Raw genomic sequence first — 13,778 nt, forward strand, 5'->3', positions numbered from 1 at the left:
GGTGCCAGTTCAAGTCCCGGCTGCTCCACTTCCAATCCAGCTCCCTGCTGTGGCCTGGGAAGGCAGTGGAAGATGGTCCAGGTCCTTGGGCCCCTGCACCCACGTGGGAGACCGGGAAGAAGCTCCTGGCTCCCGGCTTTGGATCGGCACAGCTCAGGCCATTGTGGCCAGTTGGGTTGTGAACCATCCGATGGAAGACTTCTCTCTCTCTCTCTCTCTCTGCCTCTCCTTCTCTCTGTGTAACTCTTTCAAATAAATCTTTAAAAAAAATAAAGTATACAGCCGGATGTGCATGGGTTCTGGGCAAACACCGCGCCACTTTATGGAAGGGGCTTGGGTGGCCACGGACTTGGGTGTCTGGTAATTCCCCATCAAGACGGAAGCTGAGCTGGGAGTGAGACCCTTGTGCACCAGCTCCCAGTAGGAGGTGGCGATGGATGCGGGTGAGGCGTGACCTGAGTGAGGGTTTGGCAGAAGAGAATTGAGGCAGCGAGAACAGCCAGTGCAAAGGCCCTGGGGCCAGAGGGCGCTGGTGCTTCCCCGAGGCTGGGAAGATGTGGGCGGAGGGAAGGAGCCTGGTGCGGCCCCCGGGGGAGCCAGCAGAGGGCGCTCTCTGCCGGCAGCGGGAACGCGCGCCCTCTGGCGGCCGGGTGCGGACCAGCGCGGCGCGGGCACCTGCAGGGAGCGTCCTTGGAGCCGGGGACCCAGCGGTGCGGGTTCGTGGTGCTGAGGGCGGCCGGGCCAGGGCAGCGGCGACCTTGCGGGCGGCAAGCCGTCCTGCTCGGATTCTGGGTGCACCCCGTGTTGGAGGGCAGGCCGAGAAGCAGAGCGTGCGGTGTGGCGAGGTTTCTGCAAGTGTAGCCTGTTCACGGCAAGGTGCCCCTGACATACCACACCCCCAGGCCTCTCGGGGTTTCCCACTCTTAGGTCCCTGCTTCCTTGGGGGAGCGGCTTAAACTGCAGCCGAGCGCGCGGCCCCCTCCGCCCCTCCAGCCGGGACTCACCGGCCGGGTGTTCTAGGCGCACCTGCTGCCTCCCGCCCCGCCCACAGCGTGTTACGGGGCCTACAGTAGTCCACGTCACACCGCCAGCTAAATACGTGAGCGTTCCCGTTACTTTTTTTTTTGACAGGCAGAGTTAGACAGTGAGACAGAGAGACAGAGAGAAAGGTCTTCTTCCGTTGGTTCACCCCCCAAATGGCCGCTGTGGCCGGCGTGCTATGCCGATCCGAAGCCAGGAGCCAGGTGTTCTCCTGGTCTCCCATGGGGTGCAGGGCCCAAGCACTTGGGCCATCCTCCACTGCCTTCCCGGGCCATAGCAGAGAGCTGGGCTGGAAGAGGGGCAACCGGGACTAGAACCCGGTGTGCCGGCACCACAGGCAGAGGATTAGCCTAGTGAGCTGTGGCGCCGGCCCATTACATTTTTTTTAAGATTTATATTTATTTGAAAGGCAGAGTGACACAGAGAGAGAGGTCTTCCATCCGCTGATTCACTCCCTAAATGGCTGCAACTGCTGGGGCTGGGGCTGGGGCTGGGCCTGGGGCTGGGGCTGGGGCTGGGGCTGGGCCTGGGGCTGGGGCTGGGCTGGGGCTGGGGCTGGGCTGGCCAAAGCCAGCAGCCAGGAGCTCCATCCGCGTCTCCCCCACGGGAGGCAGGGGCCCAACTACTTAGACTCATCTCCTGCTCCTGTCCAAGGTGCATTAGCAGGGAGCTGGGTCGGAAGCAGAGCAGCTGGGGCTTGAGCCGGCGCTCCTGGGGGACCTGGCGTCCGAGGCAGCGGCTTAACCTGCTGGGCCAAGACGCGGCCCTGAGTACTTTGGTTATTGGCCGACACTTGGTATTTTTGTGGAGGAAATACGGCCGCAACCAGAGACTAAGAGAGAAAGGCGAACCCCTCCTCCCAACACAGACCTGGAAAAGTGGCGGCCCGCGATTCACTAGTGAAGCAGCGCCCACATCTTCTTCTTTTCTAACCATTCTTCTTCTTCTTCTTCTTCTTCTTCTTCTTCTTCTTTTTTTTTTTTTAGATTTATTTTATTTGAAAGACAGAGTTACAGAGTGAGGTAGAGACAGACAAAGAGGTCTTCCATCCGTTGGTTCACTCCCCAGTTGGCTGCAATGGCCGGAGCTGCACTGATTGATCCTAAGCCAGGAGCCAGGAGCTTCTTCCAGGTCCCCAATGCGGGTGCAGGGGCCCAATCATCTGGGCCATCCTCTACTGCCTTCCCAGGCCACAGCAGAGAGCTGGACCGGAAGAGGAGCAGCCGGGACTCGAACCGGCACCCATATGGGATGCCAGCGCTGCAGGCCAGGGCTTTAACCCACTGTGCCACAGCGCCGGCCCCCCACTGTGACCTTGTCTGGGGAGGGAAGACGTCCTAAGTCCTGCTTCTGTCAACGCCAGTCATAAATCTGTCCTAATAAAGCTGCCCGGTATCTCTTTAACAAACATGCAGGGCCCACGGCCCACTGGAAGCGTGGTCCTAGGTCACTTAGGCTGCAACTTGAACCCACCAATGCTGTAACAGCTAAGGCGTGACGCTGATGAGCCTAGAAATATGTAGGACACGTGGGACTGTTGCTCAGGTCTCGGAAAATGATTCCTGAGCCCACAGCGTAATGAACTGCTTGAACCCTCCACGTCTCTGGTGCCTGTGTAATGGAGGGAGTTTTCCCACCCAGATTTCTGTAACATTTTCAATTTTTATGTTAATTTAGTTCATTTTAAAGATTGATTTTTATGTGTTTGAAAGACAGAGTTACACAGAGAGAGACTTGGGCCATCTTCTACTACTTCCCCAGGCACATTAGCAGGGAGCTGGATCGGAAGTGGAGCAGCCGGGACTCGAACCAGCACCCTTATGGGATGCTGGCACCGCAGGTGGCAACTTTTTCCGCCATGCCACAGAGCCGGTCCCCACCCAGCTCCTCTTAATGCAAACATCTTGGGTCCAGCATTGTGGCCTAGGAAGAGGCTCCTGGCTCCTGGCTTGGGATTGGCCCAGCTCCAGCCATTGTGGCCATTTGGGGAGTGAACCAGCGGGTGGAAGACTTCTCTCTGTCTGTCTGTCTCTGTAACTCCATCTCTCAAATAAATACATAAAATCTTAAAAACAAAAAGGAAATTAACACCAAGGGGCTGGCGTTGTGGCAGTGGGCGTAGCCGCTGCCCGTGATGAGAAGGGGTTGGAATCTCACCATGGGTCTTCGGGTGCCTAAAACACACTTGGAGTAGGAGCATCTTTTTTGTTGTGTGTAGCTGTTACGGGACGTTGAAAGAGATCTGTTCTTGTGTCACACTGAAGAATTTCCACACAGACAGGGAGCCAGAACAAAGATTTATTGACACGAGAAACCTCCTGCCCAGCAGTCACGAGGGGGGCTCCAAGGGAGGGGTGGCCTGGGAAGCCTGCGGGTACGGGCTCCTTTATGCATAAAATAGCCACCTAGATTTAACCAATCAGGAGAAGCGCAGAACAGCAGCGACTCAGAAGGCAGAGACAGCAACCAATCAGAGGGCTGGGATAACAATCAGAGGGCTGGGATAACAATCAGAGGGCTGGGATGACAGCCAATCAGAGGGCTGGGATAACAATCAGAGGGCTGGGATGACAGCCAATCAGAGGGCTGGGATAACAATCAGAGGGCTGGGATGACAGCCAATCAGAGGGCTGGGATAACAATCAGAGGGCTGGGATAACAGCCAGTCAGAGGGCTGGGATAACAATCAGGACTGGGATAACAGCCGATCAGAGGGCTGGGATAACAATCAGAGGGCTGGGATGACAGCCAATCAGAGGGCTGGGATAACAGCCAGTCAGAGGGCTGGGATAACAGCCAATCAGAGGGCTGGGTTAAACCCATCAGAGGGCTGGGATAACAGCCAATCAGAGGGCTGGGATAACAGCCAATCAGAGGGCTGGGATAACAGCCAATCAGAGGGCTGGGATGACAGCCAATCAGAGGGCTGGGAAAACAGCCAATCAGAGGGCTGGGATAACAATCAGAGGACTGGGATAACAGCCAATCAGAGGGCTGGGTTAAACCCATCAGAGGGCTGGGATAACAGCCAATCAGAGGGCTGGGATAACAGCCAATCAGAGGGCTGGGATGACAGCCAATCAGAGGGCTGGGATAACAATCAGAGGGCTGGGATAACAGCCAATCAGAGGGCTGGGATAAACCCATCAGACAGGTGGAATTTGTAGGCTCCTCCAGACTGTTCTGAGAAGACTCAGGGTTGCTAAAGGCGGCCTCGGGGAAGAAGCCAGTGGGCTGTCCACTCTTACCCGGCATCAGGACTGGTGTCCGTGTGCAGGGCGTGGGCGGCTCCTCCAGCCCAGCGGGAGCCAAGCCCCCGCCCCCCACCGTGGAGCCGGGCAGTGAGGTCCGCACCTGGAGTCTCCGAGGCACCTCCCCCTGGGTCACCTGCAGAGGATACTTGCATTGCCTCCTTAGGACACAGGGCGGGCAGGGCGCGGGGACATCTGTGGCCAGCTTGGAGGAGAAAGTCCTTACACCCCATAAAAGTGATAAGAAAGGCAGTGCATACAGGATACCGGGAGACAGTGGTGTGGCCGACTGACTCAGGGGGCCTGGCTTGTCCAGACCCTGCCCACCCCCAGGGTGTTCTTTGCCCTTCTCCTGGGAGTCTCTACAGTAACCTTGCAATGTCTTGATAAGACTGTCTGGGTTTGCCAGGCGTTGTTGAGCTGAACCGGGTAATCTATGATAACAGTGTGATTATATCGTGAACTTGCTATCAGCCTGACCCTGGACTCAGGGTCACGCCCCCTCTAACGATGCTGGCCACTCTGCGCCCGGGGGAGATTCTCTGGCTGACGACCCGCCGTGCACGGGCACAGGTCACCCTTGGCTGAACTGGGCACCGTCCTGGGGGTGGTGTTTGTGCCTAGCCTCTGCTAAGTGTGGCGGGGGAGCCCAAAGGGTCCAGGTTCTTGCCTCTGTCGGACAAAAGAACGTGTGGATGAGTCGTGGCTGGAGGTACAAGGTATGAGGCAGAGGATGGATTAGCAAAGTGGAAGTACAGACTCAGGGGCGTGCAGGCTGAGCCGCCCCCCCGGGGCTCAGTGCTGTCCCTGTATGTAACAGGGGGCCACAGCGGTTGGTGTTCTGGGGGCTGGGATTTCCAGGAACCCGGTGACTGCCTGCTCCTGCCCCAGAGGTGTCATGGCACCTGGCACATGGTGGGAGTCAGCCGTGTGGGGATCCCGTAACAGTTTTACAACAGGCTGCAGGTCAAGGCCGGGCTGAGTGTCTGCAGCCAGCACTGGTTCCGTGCGGCGGCTTTACTACTGCGAGGGGTGTGGTGATCTGTTTTGTCCTCTCTTTTCTCCCATCCCTGACTCGGGCAGATTCTAACGTGTACAATAAACTGCCCGTTTACCTCCCTCCTCTGAGTTGTGTGGGTCCCAAGTATCCCTAGGCTCCGGGCACACAGGAGGGGCTGTAGAACAAAAATGGGAATTGGTGTGGCGTCCAGTGAGAGAAGCAGGCCTTGGAGGCATCATTTGCATAGCAAAAGCCTCACCCAGGTCCACAGCCTGGGGAGGAGGGTTGGAGCCCTCCCCCTGGGGCAGCTTAAAGGACCCGCCCCCTGTGTCTCAAGTTCCACACTCAGCAATATACCAGAGAGGGAGGAGGGCGGAAGAGGAGCAGGCCACACCCGGGTCTCCAGACCCTCCGGTGGGAATGCAGACCCCACCCTCACCTGCCACCCCCCCCAGCTGTCCCCTTGGTCTGCCCTGTGGATTCTTCCCATGCAATGGGGCTGGCACACTCACTGCCACCTTCAGCCTCACGTCTGGTGGCAGGAAGGTTTTGGGATATCTATGTTAGGGCCTGGAGAAACACTTAGATCCTGAGTTACATAACAAAAATAGCAAGTGAAGTCTTAGAGAAGCTAAGAAATATTAGGTGTGCATAAAATGTACACAAAGAACTTAAAATAACTTTTTAAACAATCTTCCAGAAACTTGTAGGTTTTTTTTTTTAAGATGCATTTATTTATTTGAAAGGCAGAATTACAGAGGGAGAAAGAGGTCTTCCATCCATTGGATCATCCCCTAAGTGACCACAACAGCCAGGAGCCTGGACTCCACCCAGGCCTCCCACGAGGGTGCAGGGCCCATGCACTTGGGCCATCTGCTGCTGCTTTCCTAGGCGCATTAGCAGGGAGCAGGAGTGGAAGTGGAGCAGCCGGGACTCGAACCAGTACCGCATACAGGATGCCAGCGCTGCAGGCGGCGGCTCAGCCCTCTGCGCCACAGTGCCAGCCTCCCCTAGTCCGTTTATTAAACCAGCTTGCTTCTCTGAGAGACGGAGCAGGCAGTCAATGGGAATTGGGGGGGATTGGGGTGCATTTCCCCAGGAATCTCCAATGTTACCCAGAGAATAGCAAGGGAGTGGTCACTCCAGCCTCGGGAGCTCAGTTTATTGTGAAAACAAGTACCCCCCCGCCCCCCCCCCCCCCCCCCCCCCCCGGCTTTTTTTGTTTTATCCTGAGCGAGCCAGACAGGAAAAAGGATTGCAGATCAGGTCTTTTCATGGGTTCTGACCCAGCCTTGTAACTAAATGTCAAGTGTTTCATGTTTTTTCTTTTTTTCCAAAATTGTGCTTAAAAGCCCTAGCAGCACTGGCCACTTTGGGGTTTTTCCCTCCCTTGGATCCCGGCTCCATGACTCTAAAAAATCTTGCTTTTAAATCTCTCTGCTTGTCCACTTTGGGAGTTCTTCTTCCACGTGAGACAAAGAACCGAGGGAATAATTTCTCCGCCAGTTCACCCGTAACACTTCCACCCCTTGGTTCACTCCCTAAATGTCCCCGGTGGCTGGGATGGGGCCGCATCACAGCCGGGAGCCAGAACACAGTCTGGGTCTCCCGTGTGGGTGGCAGGAAGCTGGCTACCTGCGCCACAACCGTCTCCACCTGAGCAGCCGAGTCAGGAGCCAGAGGCGTGTGCTAACCCAGGCTCACTGGGGGCTCACCTGCTGGAATACATTCCTGTCCCTGGTCTTCACAGTTTAAGGAGAAACCTGAACTTCTTTCTAGGAATGTAACAAAAATTGCCACGTTGGGGCCGGCACTGTGGCGTAGTGGGCTAAGCTTCCAGCATCCCATATGGGTGCAGGTTCGAGTCCCGGCTGCTCCACTTCTGATCCAGCTCTCTGCTATGGCCTGGGAAAGCAGTAGAAGATGGCCCAGGTCCTTGGGCCCCTGCACCCACGTGGGAGACCTGGAAGAAGCTCCTGGCTCCTGGCTTTGGATCAGTGCAGCTCTAGCTGTTGAAGACCTCTCTCTCTCTCTCTCTCTCTGCCTCTCTGTAACTCTGCCTTTCAAATAAACAAATTAAGATCTTTAAAAAATGATCAAGTTATGCTTGGCACAGGAACAGGCAGTTCTTGACGGTGTTTTCAATGCTCTCCTCAAACTCCTCACACTTACGATCAAGAAAAACTTTGTTTGCACACGGACTAAGACAAACACGTTTTGGAACCTTTCAGTCTTTTATTTTTTTATGACCTTTGAAATTATGCTTGCCAAATCCAACAGCTAACTTTATCGTATCAAAGGAGGCTACGAAGGGAAAACCAGCCAGGAAAGCAAAGACCGGATTATCACAAACTCATACTTTCCCCTTGGAGGTAGGGAGAGATTTCGATTAGAGGGGAGAGAGGCAATCAATGATCTATTGTTTGGCCTGCTCCTGTGTGTGGGCGGGAAGACACCTCCCTTCACGATGCCCAGGTCCTGATCCCCTAACCAGTAAATGTTACCCCATGTGCAAAAAGGGGGCCCCAAATGGGCTGGACTGAGGCCACTGTTGGGGCATAGTGGCCTAAGCCTCCGCCTGAGGCGCCAGCATCCCATAGGGCGCCAGTTCGAGTCCCAGTTGCTCCTCTTCCTATCCAGCTCTGCTATGGCCTGGGAAAGCAGTGGGAGATGGTCCAAGTCCTTGGGCCCCTGCACCCGCGTGGGAGACCCGGAGGAAGCTCCTGGCTCCTGGTTTCAGATCGGCGCAGTTCCGGCTATTATGGCCATCTGGGGAGTGAACCAGCGGATGGAAGACCTCTCTCTCTCTCTGTCTCTACCTCTCTTTGTAGCTCTTTCAAATAAATAAAAATAAACCTTTTTTAAAATAAAGAGCAAAGGTGCCACTCAAACACCAAGCTCTGTGTCAGGGACTGGGATCCAAGGGTGAATATTGAAGATGAAGGTCGCACCCCTATTGCCATGGAAATAAGAGTTTTAGGAGCTACGGGCTCTAACAAGCAGGTGGGGAGGAGCCCCGTCTCCCAGCATGCCTTGCAAAAGCCGGGGTCCAAGCTGAGGTGGGGGGGCAGGTAGGCTGGGAGCTCTGGTCTCTCTGGGCTGGGGCACAGACGTGGCCCACACACTCCCCCTGTCTCTACTGCACCTGCTGCCGGGATTTGGGCTCCCGGGCCCTGGTCACCTGTTGTGTGACAACGGCACCCCCTTCCTCACAGCTTAAAATAGCACACGTTGATTATGGCACATACTTAAAACCATTTTTTTAAAAATCCATTTTATGTGAAAGGCAGAGAGACGGAGCAATCTCTCCCCTGCTGGTCCACTTCCCAAAGGCCCACAGCAGCCATTGCTCGGCCAGGCGGAAGCTGCGGACCCAGAGCCCCATCCGGGTCTCCCACGTGGGTGGCAGGGACCCTGTGCTCCAGCCAGCAATGCTGCCTCCCAGGGTGTGCGTATGAGCAGGGAGCTGGGAGCCACAGCTGAGCCAGACTGGGGCTCGGCTGGGTCCGGGGCAGCTGCCCTGGGCGGCTCTGCCTCAGTTAGCTGTGGCTCCATAGCAGACTGAGGCATCCTGGGAGCAGGGAGAGGGAGAGAGGAGAGGGAAGGAGGGGGGCAGGGAGGAGAGAGGGCGGGGGTGCGGGGGGACCAGACACCACCTGTGAAGGCCGCATGGCCGCCGTCACCCGGGGCTGCTGCCCGAGTCTCTCTGCTAATCCGTCTTCACTCGCATGAGAAATCAAACGATCGTCTGAAGCCCCGATATTTCCGGGGGGACCCTTCCCAGCGGCCAGCACTGCCGTGGGACGGGGTGTGGACATTTGAATGGGACACGTCAGTGCTCTGTGACTTTGCCACGTGTGCATATAATGTTGATTAAAAAATAAATATGGAAAAAAAGAGACTAAAGAGAACCTCGGTGACCTAATGTAGGAGGGAAGAGAGGGCACACACTTTGCTGAGTGGACGCCAGATGGATCAATGAGTTCCCAGTAAAACACGGTGCTGAGCAAACAGTGGACGGCTCCTTAATGACTTGGGTGTGGCGAAGCCTTTGAACGATGACTCAGGACCCAGAGCCATAAAGAAACAGGGGGACGCGGAGCCACGGGGCCAGAGGACTGGGGTGTTCTCGCTCGGCCCTCGGGAGCGGACCTGCTCAGTGCCAGGGGCGGCGGTGGCCGTGGGCAGTGAGGCCCACACGGGAGCACTCTTCCACCGAGCCGTCCTGCAAAACACCAGTCAGAGTTCTCAGGAGAAGGGGATGCACACATGGAAAGGGAGAAAACAGGAGCTGCTCAGTTGGCATTGGATGCTTTCCTTGCGAGTCCACCATCTTCGATACGCCAAGAGAGGGGCCCGCGCTGTGGCGTAGCGGGTAAAGCCGCCACCTGCAGCGCTGGCATCCCATGTGGGCGCCAGTTCAAGTCCCAGCTGCTCCACTTCCCATCCAGCTCTCTGGGAAAGCAGCAGATGATGGCCTGAGTCCTTGGGCGCCTACACCTGCGTGGGAGACCTGGCTCCTGGCTCCCGGCTTCAGCCTGGCCAAACTCCAGCCATTGCGGCCATTTGGGGAGGAAACCAGTAGACGGAAGACCCTCTTTGTCTCTCTGTTGTAACCCTGCTTTTCAAATAAATAAACAGATCTTTTAAAAGAGCAAAGTTAAACATTATTATTAAAAAAAAAAAAAAACTTTCCACTATAAATGAAGTATCTTATAGAAACTCAAGAGATTGTGGCACAGACGGGAAATTCTTGCAGGCGAAAGTCCAAGGGCTGATATTCAGCTTACAGAGACGCGAGGGGGCGAGCTTGTGGCCCAGTGCTCGCGAGTCTGTCCTGGTCGCCCGGATCCCATGCTGGCGGGCCTGGGTTCAAGCCCTGGCTCTGCGCCCAGTCCCAGCTCCCTGCTAACACGCCCCCCGGGAGGCCACAGATGATGACTCAAGTACTTGGGTCTCGGCTGCTCCCGTGGGAGACCCGGCCTGAGTCCCAGCTCCTGGTTCCGGCCCGCCCACGCCCGGTGCTGCCCTGTGCAGGCGTTTCTTGAGTGAACCAGCGCGCCGGAGGTCTGTCTGTGTCTCTGTGTCTCACCAACTCTCAGATGAAGAAAGAAAGGGAGGGAGGTTCTGGGGGCCGACATTGGGGCACAGGAGGTTAGGCCATGGCTTGGGATGCCCACATGGCGTGTCAGAGCGCCTGGGATCTAGCCCTTCCCCCACGGCTGACCCCCTCCACCGATGTGCACCTGGGACACAGCAGCTGACGGCTCCCACCCATGAGGGAGACCCGGTCGGAGGTCCTGGCTCCTGCTTCAGGCACTTGGGCCTTTGGGGGATGAACCAGCAATTGGAAGATAGTTCTCTGCCTTCTCTTAAAAAAAAAAAAATTCTCTCTGTCTCTCTCTCTCACAGTCTAACTCTGCCTGTCAAAAAAAAAAAAAAAAAGTGTTTATTTGAAAGAGATACAGAGAGAGAAGGGACAGAAAGAGAGATGTTTTCCCCCCTCTGGTCCACTCCCCAAATGGCCGCAATGGCTGGAGCTGTGCTGATCTGAAGCCAGGAGCCAGGAGCTTCCTCCGGGTCTCCCACGTGGGTGCAGGGGCCCAAGGACTTGGGCCATCTTCTATTGCTTTCCCAGGCTATAGCAGAGAGCTGGATCAGAAGAGGAACAGCCGGGACTTGAACCGGCGCCCACACGGGATGCTGGCTGCAGGCAGAGACTTAACCTACTATTGCACAGTGCTGACCCTTAAATAAATAAACTTTTTTAAAAAAAAGTTAAATGGTAAATTTTTAAAAGGTTCATGCAATTCAAATTTAATTTTTTTTTTTTTGACAGAGTGGATAGTGAGAGAGAGAGAGACAGAGAGAAAGGTCTTCCTTTTTGCCGTTGGTTCACCCTCCAATGGCTGCTGCGGCCGGCGCATCGCACTGATCCGAAGCCAGGAGCCAGCTTCTCCTGGTCTCCCATGCGGGTGCAGGGCCCAAGCACTTGGGCCATCCTCCACTGCACTCCCTGGCCACAGCAGAGAGCTGGCCTGGAAGAGGGGCAACCGGGAGAGAATCCGGCACCCCAACCGGGACTAGAACCCGGTGTGCTGGCACCGCAAGGCAGAGGATTAGCCTGTTAAGCCATGGCGCCGGCCAATTTTTTTATTTTTTTAAACAGGCAGAGTTAGACAGTGAAAGAGAGAGACAGAGAGAAAGGTCTTCCTTCCATTGGTTCACCCCCCAAATAGCTGTTACGGCTGGCGCGCTGCACCGATCCGAAGCCAGGAGCCAGGTGCTTCCTCCTGGTCTCCCATGGGGTGCAGGGTCCAAGCACTAGGGCCATCCTCCACTGCACTCCTGGGCCACAGCAGAGAGCTGGACTGGAAGAGGGGCAGCCGGGACTAGAACCGGCGCCCATATGGGATGCCGGCGCCACAGGTGGAGGATTAACAAAGTGAGCCATGGCGCCGGCCCCCACCACTTTTTAAAAAAAAAGATTTATTTATTTGTTTGAAAGGCAGTGTTACAGAGAGAGAGAGAGAGAGAGAGAAAGAGAGATCTTCCATCTGCTGGTTCACTCCCCAGATGGCTGCAATGGCTGGAGCTGAGCTGATCCAAAGCCAGGAGCCAGGAGATTCTTCCAGGTCTCCCACACAGGTGCAGGGGCCCAAGGACTTGGGCTTTCTATTGCTTTCCCAGGCCACAGCAGAGAGCTGGATCGGAAGTGGAGCATCTGGGACTCGAACCGGCGCCCCTATGGAAGCTGGCACACCACAGTGCTGGCCCCAAGACACCAATTTTGTTTTCTGCTGAAGTAATCTATTGTGTTGTCTACTGTCCCACTAAGCTCTGACTGAGCTAAAAGAGTTATGGTTTGTTTGAATCCACAATCATTCCGGATCATCTGTGCGATGATCAGATCTGGTCTGTATTATGTCCTGATTGATGTCCTGGGATCCTGCTGCTACCGGATATTTTAAACCTCCTCGGCGTCCTGGACAGGCATAAAAAAAGTCCAAATTCCTTGGGGACTTTGATGTTCCAGTTGGGCCCTGGAAATGTCTGTCGTCTTGCAGAGACACCAGCTAATCAGGCTGTTTGGATTATATTACAGGCACTGTCGGGTGTGACTTGGTGCTAAACTTTACGTTATCATAACGTAAAAGACTAGTGATACAAATGTCCAAAAGTCAAAAATCTGATGACCTGTGTTACCAGACGCGATGGTTATCTTACTGAGAAAGGCCCAGAGGCCCAAGACGGGATACACGTTCTGTAAAATCCTACCGGTGCTTTTCAAAATACTGTGTGGAGTGAGCAAGTGCCTCCTGTGGGTTCACGGGTTTATAACTTCACCCACGGCTGTTTAAAGTCGTTTGTCATCCACGGTTAGTGTTCTCCTCCAGACGCTAAGAATCAGATTTGCTGCTCATAAAGCTGAGACGTTGTTGGTTCTGTGTTTACCTGTGTTGTCCTGTAGGTTCTCATGGACTCTTCCCAGCCACGGCCGTGGCAGTCAGTGTTTCGGGACGGCTCTGCAAGCAGGTGAAGCCGGTAATGGACTACAGGCCCCGCTGGAAGAGACAGTGAGCCAGGTGACTGAGGGCAGAAACGTTCGAATCAATCGGTAATTTATTGGTAACTGCCATTGTTCTCTCTTGTATGTTGTTACACGTGTGCACATATTGTATGTCTACGTGGAAAACATTTATGAAGAACTCTGTTTTAATTGACTTATAGATTAAAAATTGCTCATAAATTTAAACTGCTAAGTTTTTTTTAAAGATTTATTTATTTATTTGAAAGTCAGAGGTACAGAGAGAGGAGAGGCAGAGAGAGAGAGAGAGAGAGAGAGAGAGAGAGGGGTCTTCCATTCATTGGTTCACTCCCCAACTGACCACAATGGCCAGAGCTGCACCGATCCAAAGCCAGGAGCCAGGTGATCTTCCGGGTCTCCCACGTGGGTGCAGGGGCCCAAGGACTTGGGGCATCTTCTACTGCTTTCCCAGGCCACAGCAGAGAGCTGGATGGGAAGTGGAGCAGCCAGGACTCGAACTGGCGCCCATATGGGATGATGGCACTGCGGGCATCGGCTTTATCTGCTACGCCACAGCGCCGGCCCCCTAACCTGCTAAGTTAATCAAAGATACATGTTGGTTCGTGTGACCTGAATCTGTATCAGATGTTTTAAATGTGTTGGTAGAAAGAAACTAAAACCGCTGAAGTCACTGACGTGTTTGTGCTGAGTTTGCTGGTCAGACAAGTTACACCGTGTTAGATATTTAATTGGACCTTCCTGTACATGGTTTCCTGAGTTATTACTTAGTAGCTGCAATTGTTTGCTAAGTTTTCACTTGATACTGTTGTTGTCGTAGGCCCTCCCTTGTTCCTCTGATCTCTTCCCAGCGGGAAAATGACTGTACTGGACTCTCCACCATGTGCAGTTTGATTCTTAGACCTTATAAAAGGGATGGCTACCCTTTTCCTGTAATAAT

Source organism: Lepus europaeus, chromosome 19, assembly GCF_033115175.1.
Source record: "Lepus europaeus isolate LE1 chromosome 19, mLepTim1.pri, whole genome shotgun sequence".
Classification (NCBI taxonomy): Eukaryota; Metazoa; Chordata; class Mammalia; order Lagomorpha; family Leporidae; genus Lepus; species Lepus europaeus.